Here is a 13,655-nt window from a genome sequence, read left to right on the forward strand (position 1 = left end):
CCAATCAAACAGTTACCTCATCCCGCATGAAACCCTACCTAAGAAAAATCGGTCAAAAAATAAAAAAGCTATGGCTCTCAGACTATGGAGACACTAAAACATCATTTTTTTGGTTTCAAAAATGCTATTGTGTAAAACTATAAAATAAATAAGAAAAAGTATACATATTAAGTATTGCCACGTCTGTAACGATCCGCTCTATAAAAATGTCACATGACCTAACCCCTCAGGTGAACACTGTAAAAATAAATAAATAAAAACTGTGCCAAAACAACCAATGTACCAAAAACTGTAACCAATAAAAATGTAAACTCTTCCTGCAAAAAATAAGCCCCTGCAGAGCAATTGCTAATTTTTAAAAAAATTTGGTAAATTTGGGATTTTTTCATAAATAAAGGTGAAATATATTGACTCAAATTTATTACTATACTGAAGTACAATGTGTCACGAGAAAACAATGTCTGAATGGCTTGGATAAATAAAAGTGTTCCAAAGTTCTTACCACATCAGATTTGCAAAAAATAGCCTGGGCAGAAGGGCAAAAACTGGGTTAAATTGTGAAAACAGAATAGAAAGTTTGAAATTGTCTAATTTTCCCATTCATGGAGTGACACGTGTTTCTGAGGCCAATTTTACAACTATAAAAAGGTTTCTGCTATGTGCAGTACTGTGTGGTCTCAAAGATCTACATCTAGGCAATGTCTCCTCTTTGATCGAAGGTCAAAATTAGCAGAAAACATGAACCAGATTCCTCCAGAGATGAAAATATGGACATGTGCTATGAATAACATTGCACTTCCAGAATTCAAACTGACGGAAAGCTTCCTTTCACATGTACAGAACAAATAAGCTTTCAGTACACAGTATGTTATGTGAGCATATATATGTATGTTAGGGATTATATTTTCTCATTGTTAAGTAGACCATATGGTGGAACTACGGAATAAAGTTGGACTAGGGTCCTCCAGAGGAAATTGAAGAGGAAACACAAGATGTATCATCAATGAAGTCAGATAAGTTAAGTTATCTATGAAGCAACCTTTTAGATCCTAGAGGCAAGTGATTGGATTCAAAGTTAGATCCTACTGAGGGTATCCTCTGCTGGACATTTGGGGTCCATTATTATGTCAGAGGCTAAGCCCACTGAAGGATCACCCTTGAACATGGTAAATTGTGCTTGAATGAAAACTACCTCAAAAGAGCATATTAATAATATTTGACAGATCAGATATCAATAAATGGATAATAGTGTAATGCAAGTAACATAAGTGTCATAAAGGAGAACAAAGTAGTGCCAAGACAGCAGAAAGCATTTTAATTTATCCCAAGTGAATTTCTTCCTGAGCAGTTATGCCTACAATAGCTATATATGCACTCATATTACTTGCTAACATTGCAGCTCCTTCAGGAAGGGTTTATACAGCCTCACAAGGGGCATACTGAGAAATCATAGGGCCCCATAGCGAAACTTAGTAATGGCTCCTTCACTGGGAGATTTATATTCAAAATTACAATTTTAAGTGGAGGAATTTTTTTAATAAAAAAAAAGTCTTGCTCGGTCTCACTTGCTTCTAGGCTGGAAGAAGCAGGAGAGGGGTTTTATAAATATGGCACTCATTCTGAACACTATGGGGGATTTATCATCTCCGTTGCACCTGAAAAGTGCCTCTTTTTATGTCACCCTCGCCACTTTTCCAAAAGTTTGCATGGCAAGGGTGGGAAAATGGTATGGTCAACAGCAGAAATTTATCTTCATTGATACCAATTTTCTGATGCAAATGAACCCAGAAATCTATGGCAGCTCTTAGCCTGGCGTAGATTTCTGTTTAGGAACATAGAGTGCCGAAGGATGCGCCTAAATTATGATGAAGCATGCTCCTCGTTATATATGTGGTGCATCCTCTGACATTGTAGGGGATATCAAGATTGGCACAGAAAGCGCCCCCTATATTTCTCAATGTATTTTTCTCAATGTATTACACTAGATGACTAGACAACTGGCATAAATGCATTGATTAATCTCCAATTTTAAAACTAGCTGCCTGCAGCCACCACTAGTGTGGCTTACTGTATTGGAATTTATACAGTTGTCATTGAGCTCTATGGAAGCTGTGAAGTCTCCATGCTTCGAGCTCCCCCTATTGGTGGCTGCAGAAGGGCACCTTGGTTTCAAGTTAGGAAGCAAGAGAAGTACTACAGCACTAGGACCCCCTTACCCCAAGCCTCACAGCAGCAGCATGGCCTGCCTCCATGGTAAGTACACCACTGCCCACAACCAGTATATAAAGATACTATTTCTCTTAAATGCACCAGCAGGTTAAAAATGTCCCTGGCACTAACTCACACTATCCTCAGGGACAAGTTCCCTTTAAGATAATATATTTAATTTTGTCATCTAAATAAAAAGACAGATTTTGACTCATTATATTAGCCTGAACAAAAGCACACAGTCAATCAAAAGATCCCTAAAAAATAATTATTGAAAGAACAGTTTGCTGTAACAAGTCTTAGATACACTTTTCATCCAGTTCTGTGTGAATGAAGGTATTACACAATGAGCATTCTCTGTAACTTTTTTTTCGCTAACCATTCCACCATAATCATAGTCTCTCAGTCTCTACCGCAGCCTAAAATTGGATTATGTGTGGTATTGATCAAACACTCAGCAAGCGGCTCTTCTGGATTGCAGAGAAAGTCATTAGTCCGAGTTTAACTGTCTCTGTTCTTCATTTCATCGACCTTAATGTCATTGCACCATGTCCAATTGTACTACTTGCTGAGTTATTCTGAGGGAGATATAGTCTTTATCTACAGGAATGATTAAGGATTAAATTTTCTAATAATGGAAAAGATCAGGAGATTGTTCCATGCACCTGGCCATGTAAGAGGAGATTTACCATGCAGAGGTGTTCCCATTCTATTACTCTTGACAGGTCTATTCTATACACATGTTGTATTATTTATAGCTGTAATGTTAAATGTATAATTACAACAGTATATATTTCAGAGAAGCGAACATAGGCATGTACTCAAGCAGGTGGTAAAAGATTACTGGCCTGAGAACATATTTTAACTACTTCTATAATGTAGAGAGGACTGTGCAATTTTATGTTTGGTGGGTTGCAGTAAAATTGCATTTTATATATAAAACTAGCTGAAGGACCCAGCTTTGCTTGTGTCGGTAAAAGATATCAACAGTATCCACTATAACAGCCCCCCCACCCCTTAACACTGACCCCTCCCCACAGTGCCTCCTTAAAATGGGACCACCACAGCAGACAGCCCCCTTAACTTTGATCTTCACAGCAGCCTGCACCTTTAACAGTGAGTTCCACAGCACCCCACCCCCTTGACAGTGACGTTCACAGGGGCCCGTCCCCTTAACAGTGACCTCTACAGCACTCACCTCTTAACACTGACCATAGGTTACAGTCCCCTTAACTGTGACCTCCTTAACAGAGACCTCAATAGTGACTGCCCCTTTAACAGTGACTGCCACAGTATGCCGCTCCCTTAAAAGTGACCTCACAGTACCCCACTGCCCCTTTAATAGTGGCCTCCACAGTGCCTGCCCCTTTAACATTTATCTCCACAGTGACCTGCACCCTTAACAGTAACATCCACAGCACCCCCCCCCTTTAACAGTGACCTACACAGCGACCTCCCTTTTATTAGTGACCTCCACAGTACCCCGCCCCTTAATAGTGGCTTCTACAGCAATCTTCCCCTTAACACTGACCTCCATAGCGGACTGTCCCCTTAATTGTGACCTCCACAGCAGCCTACCCCTAGGGTGGCCAGAGGTCCAGTTTTAGGCAGGACAGTCCGGCTTTAAGACTCCCTGTCCTCCACAGGGCCTGGACGGATAAAGGGATGTCCTTTTAAACAGCTCACTCTCAGACAGCAGCACTGAGCTACAGGGAGAAGGTCACCATCCCTCCCACCCCTGCAACTGACAGAAGTTGATTTTTAACTTCATTTTTTCAATCCCGTAGGCTGCGGAGTAGGAAGGGGTGCAGCCTAACCTGGTCGGGGCATGGCTTAGCGGGACCAGGCGTGGGGTTTTTAAGTCTGTCTTTTGAGGGTGGCCTGAATGGCCACCCTACCTGCCCCCTGAACTGTGACCTCCACAGCACTCTGCTCCCTTAACAGTGTCATCCACAGCGCCCTGCCCCTTTAAAATAAATCTGCCAATAGGATAATCGCTATTGAAGGAAAGCCATAGCCTAATATCACTTAGTACCTTATTTCTATATGTGCCTTTGTTCCAGCAATAGATGTTTTCTATCTTCTGAAAATCCAGTGTATTTGGTATGCAAATGAGCCAGTAAGGTGCCCAGAGGGGTGTCACTCTTGCAGGAAGGATCCCAGGCACTCCTTCTGCTAGTGCCCAAGCCCATCCTCATTCTGGGAGCAGGGAATGGGGAGGGGGATTTTTGGCATGAATGTGATGTAGGAGGGGTGGGTGGACACATTGTGGCAGGATGCGTGCCTGGGCTCCTTGCTACAAGAAACTGGATTTTCAGAGGATAAAAAACATCTATTGCTGGAACAAAGGCACATCTGGAAATAAGGTACTAAGTGCTATTAGGCTATGGCTTTACTTCAATAGCGATTATCCTGGTGACAGATTTCCTTTAAAGCTGACCGACAGCAGTAAAGAGAAATTGCTGGGTTGTTATGGAAGATCACCGCACTCGAAGAAGAATGCTGCATAAATATCTTATTTTCTTATATTTTTTTGTATATATATCCATCCGAGAAATTTAATTCATAGTTGTATACTGACTATCGTTTCGGTCCTATTCAAGACACCATCCGATACCTCCGCTACACACAGAACTCAGGCCGTGAACAAGGTCTTGAATTCAAGACCAAAACGTTGGCCAGTATACAACTATGAATTAATTTTCTCAAATGGATATATATATATATACAAAAAAATATAAGAAAATAAATAAGATATTTATGCAACATCCTTCTTCGAGTGCCGTGGTCTTATATTGTCATATAGTGTCATGTGACCAGGCTTCTATTGCCTAATGCATTTTTTGGGAATATCTCAGGAACGGTATGTGCTAGAGAGCTGAGACCTGGTCTAAAACCTTCCCAGACACCTGATGTACATGTGTGCCAAATTGCGTGATTGTAAATGTGACGGTGCGGATTCCTTTAGCGGACATACATACACACACACATACACTTAGATTTATATATTAGATGTCAATGCAGTGTGAGGAAGAGTGGTTGCTACTGCGATCGCACGTCCCATACAGAATCATTAATTGTGGGCAGCAGATCGCTGGGCCCACCTGCCGGTCATGTTTTCAGGATCTCCTTAGTATTCAGCAGGTGATCTAATTAGTTTCAATCCATCAGGACTTACCACAGGTATTCATTCTGTGTGATATTCCCAAATTATGACCGGTAGGTGGGCCCTGAGGACTGGAGTCGGGGAACACTGGTTTAGATCATACAATCTGATGCCCAGAAACAATAATTGGTGTGCCTGCGTGAACTACAGGATTATCCGATGAATGAGCGTTTCGCTCGGTCATCAGGTGATCAGCGGCACACTTAAACGGGCAGATTGTCGGGAATAAGCATTCACAATATTCCAATAATCTGCCCGATTATCTGGCATTGTAAATCCACCTTTATACTTCTCCTTTCTGCTGGATCCACTCCTAACTTTGGCTGAAAACCTATAGGAAAATCTGCCTCAAAACCTCGTCCTAAAAATATGTGAATATACCCCTCAAAACTCTAAGAGAGCTTACCAGGGGCAGAATCCCTACATAATATTCATAAGTATACAATTTTAGATACAATTTAAAGAAATATCTCATTTTTTGAAATATATTTATCAGAAAACCAACATTTTGGTGACAAGATGCTCTTGTAATATACAGAGCAGCTATAGTGAAGAAGGATTTTAGGATGCATATTTTTCTGCCTGAGGGGATTGAACAGATATAGATGAGCTTCCAGTTGCCATAATAAAAAATAAGTAGAATGCAGCAAATATCTGCACATGATAAAAATGAAAGTAGTCAAATTTACTCTCTATTTTTTGGCAATCCCAAACTTCAGTTTGCTGCAGAGGCATTTAAAGAGCTGCTCCAACATAATTACTGACTTGTATATCTGTCACTTAGACACAAATAGATTGAAAAAACACTAATGTATAATTATGAAATATGCTTGGGCAAAACTGAATACACTAAATGACAGCTGAAAAGAACAAGTGATTAATTGCTATGTAATGATTTAAGCAGGACCTCGGAGAAATATATTATGATTTTTTTAAATCTGTCACATAGAAAATTATTGCTATGACTGGAGAACTTGATAGATGTCAAAAAAAAAAAACCTAATAATTAACTATCCATGCAATCCCTTTTGTTCTTTGTAATACAACTTTGAAAATCTTTATTGGCTGTTCTATTAATAGAAAAACATATTAACTTAAAATTATCGCTTGGTTTGAAAAAGATAAGATGCATATTTGTAATATATATATATATATATATATATATATCAGTAAAGGGTTTCACATTATAGCTATATATCCATCAACTTCTCCTTATGGATGTTATGCAATTGTCATTTACATTTTAATATATATTTTTTATTATGTAATTATTGTAGCAAGCTTAATACACAATGGGTCAAATTTACTCATCCTGTTTAATAAAATGGGCAGTTCAAAGATGCACCAAATTTGTTACAAGCTCATGCACATAACCATGGTTTTGGTCCACATTCAATCCGCATTTTGTGCGGGTCGGATGCGGACAGTAGTCTGTTGTGTGGCACCTGAAAAAATATAGAGCATATCCTATTTTTGTCCATTTGTCTGCAAAGACACCCAAGTAGAAATTTGATATCATGGTAGGAATTCCAACTGGCATTTTTCAGTAGGATAACCAGGGGCAGACTGGGAACTTACTGGAAGAAAATACTAAAAGTGACCCAGTTTTGTATTCAGGTCCAAATTGATGGAAGGTAGGACCAACACAAGTAGGCTGGCCAGCAATACCATATTGCGGCACATTATACCACCCTAGCAGAGCCAAATGCCACAGTCCATCACAAAATACTGCGTCCAGCAGCACAAAATATATCCCCAAAAACTTCCACTGGTCGGCCATGAGGAGTGCCCCGGCGGCCCTCTGGGCATCAGCCCACCGGGAAGTTTCACTGTAAGGTCTATGGCCAATTCGCCCCTGAGGATAATGCTCGCCCACACATAGCATAGACTTCCCAGAAATGTTGCAGATTGCATCATTTCCTTGGCCTGCCTAGTCACCAGATTTATCACAAGTCGAGCATTTATGGAACCAGCTTCAGCAGGATCAACAGGCCCATCTGCAACATCTGTGGGCAAATATGTTGCAGAATACCATACCAAATCTGTATGTCTCCATGCCCACCCTTTTGTTATCCAGGCTAGAGATGGCCCAAGAGGGAACTAGAGCTTTATCTTAACTGTACAGTCATCACAGGCCTCGCGTAATTTTGCTCTTGATCTTCAATCAAGATAGCAGCCGACGGCTCTTCGCGATTAAATGTATGGGTAAGTATTAAATGAGGGTAAGTATGACCATTACGTTTTTATTTTACACTGTATTATTAATGTCAGATGCCGGAATCAGCTATGAATCTAAGGGGTACAATGATGGGGAGCGGCACAATCACAATGTCATTGCACCAACTACTTACAAAGATATGTGCTTTGTGACGAACAAATTCGTCACAAAGCAATTTTTTTTTTTATTCGGCGAACCAGCCGAATCAAATTTTCCAATACTTTGCTCATTTCTACTTATGTTAATGCAATATTTTAGTTTTTACTTTTCATTAAATGATTTTATATATTGTGGCAATGTGAACATTGAGGTGTTGTTTCCCCAGGTTCCAGTCCGGGACTTAGGGCATGCTCATGTCCAGGGATCCTATCTTATCCTGCTAATGGATCCTGGGTGTGTCTCACTCTGGAGAGTGTGCAGACAGAGGCCTGGTGAGGCTCTGTCAGTGTGGTCTCAGCTAGGCAAGGCTGAGGGGCCACGAGGCTATGCAATAGCCTGGACTTTGGGGGACTCAGCGACACCCAGGAACAAGCATTGAAAGGTCAGAGTCAGGAGGACTCCTAGACCACAAACCCCTCCAAAGGTACTGCATTTGTTACAGCCTGAGGGCTGGTGGACTGTATGTCTGGGGTAAGCCGCACCTGGTTCCATGTGTGAACGCTATCGTATAGCCGAGTTAGGGATACGATGTTTATTATGTTTAGGTAGAGGCTTTTGTTTTATGCCATGTTGTGTATGAAGAGTGTCAAATAAATCGCACTGTTTGGACCTGAGACCCAGTGGTTATGAAGATCCTTGTGAGAATGACCCCCGAATAAGAGGCGATCCCTTACAATATATATATATATATATATATATATATACACACACACACACACACAAATACATATTTAGCACAGGGCCACAACATAACAAAATGTAAAAAAAGTTAAAGGGTCTGAACACTTTCTGAATGAACTATATATGTATATATTATCAAAATAATTATGATAAGGCTGGGGCGACATAATGACATGGGATTGAAATCTTTAGTGGTAAAATCAGTACTTCAATGGAGCTTCATTATTTCTAATGGGGAAGCTTCTGTTTGAATGTTTTGTAAAAAGTGCAATGTTGCTTACCAGTAAGGAATAGTTGAGGTCACAAATTTACTGTATCCCTGTTCAAAATTTGACTCTGTGGAATAAATGTGTTTACCTTTTGGGCTTCTTTCTAATTAATTATTTTAAATAAAAAGTAAATATAATACATCTGTCTAAAAACAAGAACAATTAACCTATATCCCCCACCACCATACACTGTGACCCTCTCCTAACACCATCAGAAAAAACTGTACTTTGGAGAAGGAATTTCCTGTTGGTTATTACTATGGATTAGAGGCCTGAGGGGACAGGTAAAGCACAAAAGTCTACATTCCAAGGAGATATTCTATAAGAGGCAAATTTTTACTTTATAGCTTATGTGCTCTTTACTAGATAGGGAAAAGATGTAGAAGTAATGTGAACTTCTACCAATTTGTCATAGTAACATGTTGTCATTTGGCCACAGAAGGGCATACGTTCATGGATACCTTGGGAGATTGTCCATAAACACAGTATGCTAAATTGCATTTCAATAAATATTCGGCACAAAAATTTGAGGAAACAGCAGGATCCAGTGAATATTGTAGAAGTTTTACAAGCAGTGTAGTACATGCACTCAAGCATAGAAGTCATTTAGTTTTGTAAGTAAATTAAGCAACTAATGTCTGTCAATACAGCTAGCTTAGTAGTATAAAGTAACATGGAATATTGCGGCATTTATTTTATGCTGTATACATCTGCAACAGTGGCAATTCCGCATTAAATTAGAAAAAAAATGTCTAATTATCAAGCCTCCTGCATACTAATAGACCACATAATGCAGTAATGCGCGTACAGTAATCTTTCAAAATTTCCTTAAGGGCTTGTTCACACTTGCATATTATGCATCTATATAAATTCTGTTTACTTTTTTCCAATATATTTAAATGACTTTATTCACATCTAGGGGTCGAAACGCCGCTTGCATAAAAATTCTGTCAGAGTGGTGTTCAAAAGTTGCAAACACAGAACTTGCATAAAAAAAATGCCAAAAAGGTGGAGTTGTAATCTCCCCAAAATAGCCAATTGGGAATTCAGACAGTACAACAATATTACATATAAATATTATTAAGTTTGTTTTTTATTACCACCATGTTAACTATAATATGTTTAGTCCCTGCCTCAAAGCCAGCCAGAACCACCACAGTTTTTCCTTCTAGGCATTTCTACAAGATTCTTGTACTTCTGAAGGGCCAGGTCATCGAAATGTGAGGCAGCATATGTTGGATATAGAAGACTAGTGATGGACGAACATTGGCTGGGAAGTCTCGTGAACCGCGCGTTTGCCGCGGGCCCCATTCACTTTAATGGCAGGTGAACCGAAAAAAACCTTCAGGTCATATTTTCAGCCACCAAAAACTTACTAGAAGTGCACAAATAGTCCAACAACATAAAAAAAGTGACATACCAGAGGGGGATCAATGGCAAAAATTCCCACAAAAAATATATATTTTAATCAGGGACCATTTTTATGCGTCTTAAAGGGAAACTCTCAAACATGTGCCCTGCTGGAGCCTAGAACATTTGTATTTTAGGCCACGGGCATTCACCTGACAGAAAAGAACAAGTGATTATGTGGCTGAAGGTATATTAGACGGTCAGTGGATAACAATTTTACTGCAGGCCAGTGGCGTACAGGCCCCAAACATTAGGCATGCACCGGACAGAAAAGAACAGCTGATTATGTGGCTGGAGGTACATTAGGCGTTCACTGAATAACAATTTTACTTTAGGCCAGTGGAGTATAGGCCCCAAAAATTAGGCATCCACCTGACAGAAAAGAACAAGTGATTATGTGGCTGGAGGTATATTAGACGGTCAGTGGATAGCAATTTTACTGTAGGCCAGTACAAGCCCCAAAAAATAGACATTCACTTGACGTAAAATAACTTGTCATGATGTGGCTGGAAGTACAATAGGCGGTCACTGGATAAAAATTTTACTGTAGGCCACTGGAGTAGAGGAAATTCAATTGCACGTGGTCATCACAGGTGTTGAATTCTTCAGACATCCATGCATCATTCATTTTTAGAAATGTGAGGTAGTCCACACTGTCGTGAGCTAGGCGAGTGTGCTTATCGGTCACGATCACCCCTGCTGCCCTGCTGCCCTGAACAACCTTTCGAACAGGACACTCGACGAGGGGCAAGCCAAGAGTTCCATGGCAAATTGTGCCAGCTCTGGCCACAGGTCAAGCCTGCATACCCAGTAGTCCAGGGGTTCCTCGCTTCATAGAGCGTCCACATCAGCCATTAACCCGATGTAGTCGGACACCTATCAGTCTAGGCTTTTCCTGAGGCTGGATCCGGAGGGCGGCTGTCGATAGGTTGGCTGCAAATATGATCTCATATCCAAAGTGACCCACACATCTTCAAACCGTCCTCTTCTTGCAGGCGCGGTAGGATTGGTACCCACACTTGTTTCGCTGTGGGTGGAAATTCCTCTGCCAGCGCCCGCAACAGCAGAATGCAGCATCTATCGAATCAAGGTCTGCAAATGCTGCATTCTGACAGCCCTCTGTGATTCTTGTAACATGTCCGCCATTTTGTGTTTGTACCGGGGGTCTAAGTAAGTTGCCACCAAGTACTGGTCCTTGCCCATTATGCTTTTTATACGGGGGTCCCTCTGCAAACACTGGAGCATGAAGGCCACCATTTGCACTAAATTGGAAGCGGTGGAGTGCCCTGGCTCCTGCTCATCGCCCAGGAGAATGTCGTCCTTGGTCTCCTTCTCCTAGCCACAACACCAGGGATGCCTGAAAAGTTTTAAGTCCCTCTCAAAGCCTGCTCTTCCTCCCCGATCCACCATCCTCCTCTGACTCCTCATCAGACCTGCTGGGAATTAATTCAGCATTGCGACTTCCTCATCTTCCAGCTCCTGCTCCTTGACGGCTTGATCAATGACACAATGCAATGCACGCTCCAGAAAGAAGGCGTAAGGTACGATGTCACTGATGGTGCCCTGGCTGCGACTGACCAGTTTGTTGATCTCCACAAAAGGTCGCAGAAGTCTGCATGTGTCGCGCATGAGCAGTCACTGGTGTGGTGAAAAGAAACCAAGCTCCCCAGAACCTGTCCTGCTGCAGAGTTCGTACAGGTAGTCATTAATGGCATGTTGCTGCTGGAGCAGCCTATTAAGCATATACAAGGTGGATTTCCAGCGCGTCGGGCTGTCACAAATCATACGTCTGACGGGCAGGTGGTGTCACCGCTGAACGTCAGCAATGTGAGCCATGGCTGTGTAAGATCTTCTAAAATGGCCAGAGATTTTCGTGGCCTGCTGCAAGACGTCCTGGAGGTATTTGGCAACAAATCGCTACACGACTAAGTTCAGGACGTGAGCTATGCACAGCACGTGTGTCATTTTGCCCTGTTTCAGTGCACTCATCAGATTGGCACCGTTGTCGCACACCACTTTACCAACTGTCAAATTGAGCGGAGTTTGCCACTGATCGGCCTGTGACTGCAGAGCTGAAAGCAGTGCAGGACCGGTGTGGCTTTTGGCTTCAAGGTACAACAGCCGCAGCACAGCATGGCAACGTCTCACCTGGCACGTCAAATAGGTTATGGGGAGCTTGGGGGTGCAGCAGAAGAGGTGGTAGTAGTGGAAAAGTAGGAATCAGCCAAAGAGGAGACGGAGGATAGAGTAGGAGGAGGAGAAGAAGAGGCAGGTCTGCATGCAATCCATGGCGGAAACACTAAATCCACACGGGTGCCACGGGTTACATGCTTGACGGCCATCAGAAGGTTCACCCAGTCAGCAGTAAAAGTTATGTACCTTTGACATAATCGCACGCACCTTCTCCAACTTCCCAATTAGGTTCCGGCCTGCCCGACACCTACCACCCCTGCAGAACGGCCTGCCTCTTCCTCTGCCTGTCATTTTCAAAATTACACTGTGCCAAAGTCCCTAGAGAAGAGCAGTATTTGTGGAAGCAGGTATATCGCAGGCCTCAATCACTATTTTGTGGAAGCCGGTATATCACACCCCTTAATCAGTATTTTGTGGAAGCAGGTATATAGAACCCCTTAATCAGTATTTTGTAGGAAAAGTACATCTCAACCCTTAATCAGTATTTTGCGGAAACAGGTATATAGAGCAGCTGAATCAATTTTTGTTGGAAGCAGGTATGTTGCACCCCTCAATCTGTATTTTGTGGAAACAGGTATATCAAACCCCTTAATCAGTATTTTGTGTTAGCATATTATAAGTATTTTACACCCCTCAGTATATCACACCTATCGATAGCACACCTATACCAGTCCTTAAAAGGACTTTTGTGGCTCTATTGGCCAGCGTTTGGTGTCCCTAACAGTCTGTCCCTGCTCCACAAAGCAACCTATCCTTACACTAGCAAAACACAGAATGTAAAATGGCTGCCAGATCGGGTTCTGTTATAGGGTGGGGGTGTGTCCATGTGCTGAAACGTCTAAATTGGCTGTCCTGTTCCACCTCATGGATGTGTCATGGGTCAAAGTTCGGCGCAATGCAAAAGAATATCGCGCATGCTAACATCGACATATATTTGCATGTTCGGCGAATCGCGAACTAGCAATGTTCGCCGCGAAACGACCGCTGAGTGAACAGCAAGGTCATCTCTATAGAATACACATCATACATGTCAGATAGCTGTTGGCTTTTTTGGCCTGCAGCATATCCATCCCAAACCTCCGTACCTGCCCCTTTTGGAAAACCATGTGCATTCTTAGCTGTGTTATCATTAGGGACATGGGGAGTGAGCTGCTGCAAGACACCTTTAGTGCTGCTTTATCTTCCCTTGAGAACAAGAGAACGTGACTAACCCTACTTTTCCTCGACATCAGGGGAGACATCTATACGCAACAGGTTTGGCTGACATTAAATTTATGTATATGTAACAGCCTACAATGATTCACTATGAGAGTTAGATGGTCAACCCTACAACTCATATCTATTAGAGCAT

At 41.8% G+C, this 13,655-nt stretch overlaps 1 protein-coding gene across 1 annotated transcript in view; it reads right to left on the reverse strand.

Moving 5' to 3' along the window:
• The window catches only part of SEMA3A (semaphorin 3A), a 278,725-nt gene that overhangs the window by 145,191 nt on the left and 119,879 nt on the right, over window positions 1-13,655 (reverse strand). The window lies entirely within an intron of this gene.

The sequence above is a fragment of the Bufo bufo genome, chromosome 1 (genome assembly GCF_905171765.1).
Source record: "Bufo bufo chromosome 1, aBufBuf1.1, whole genome shotgun sequence".
NCBI classification, from domain to species: Eukaryota; Metazoa; Chordata; class Amphibia; order Anura; family Bufonidae; genus Bufo; species Bufo bufo.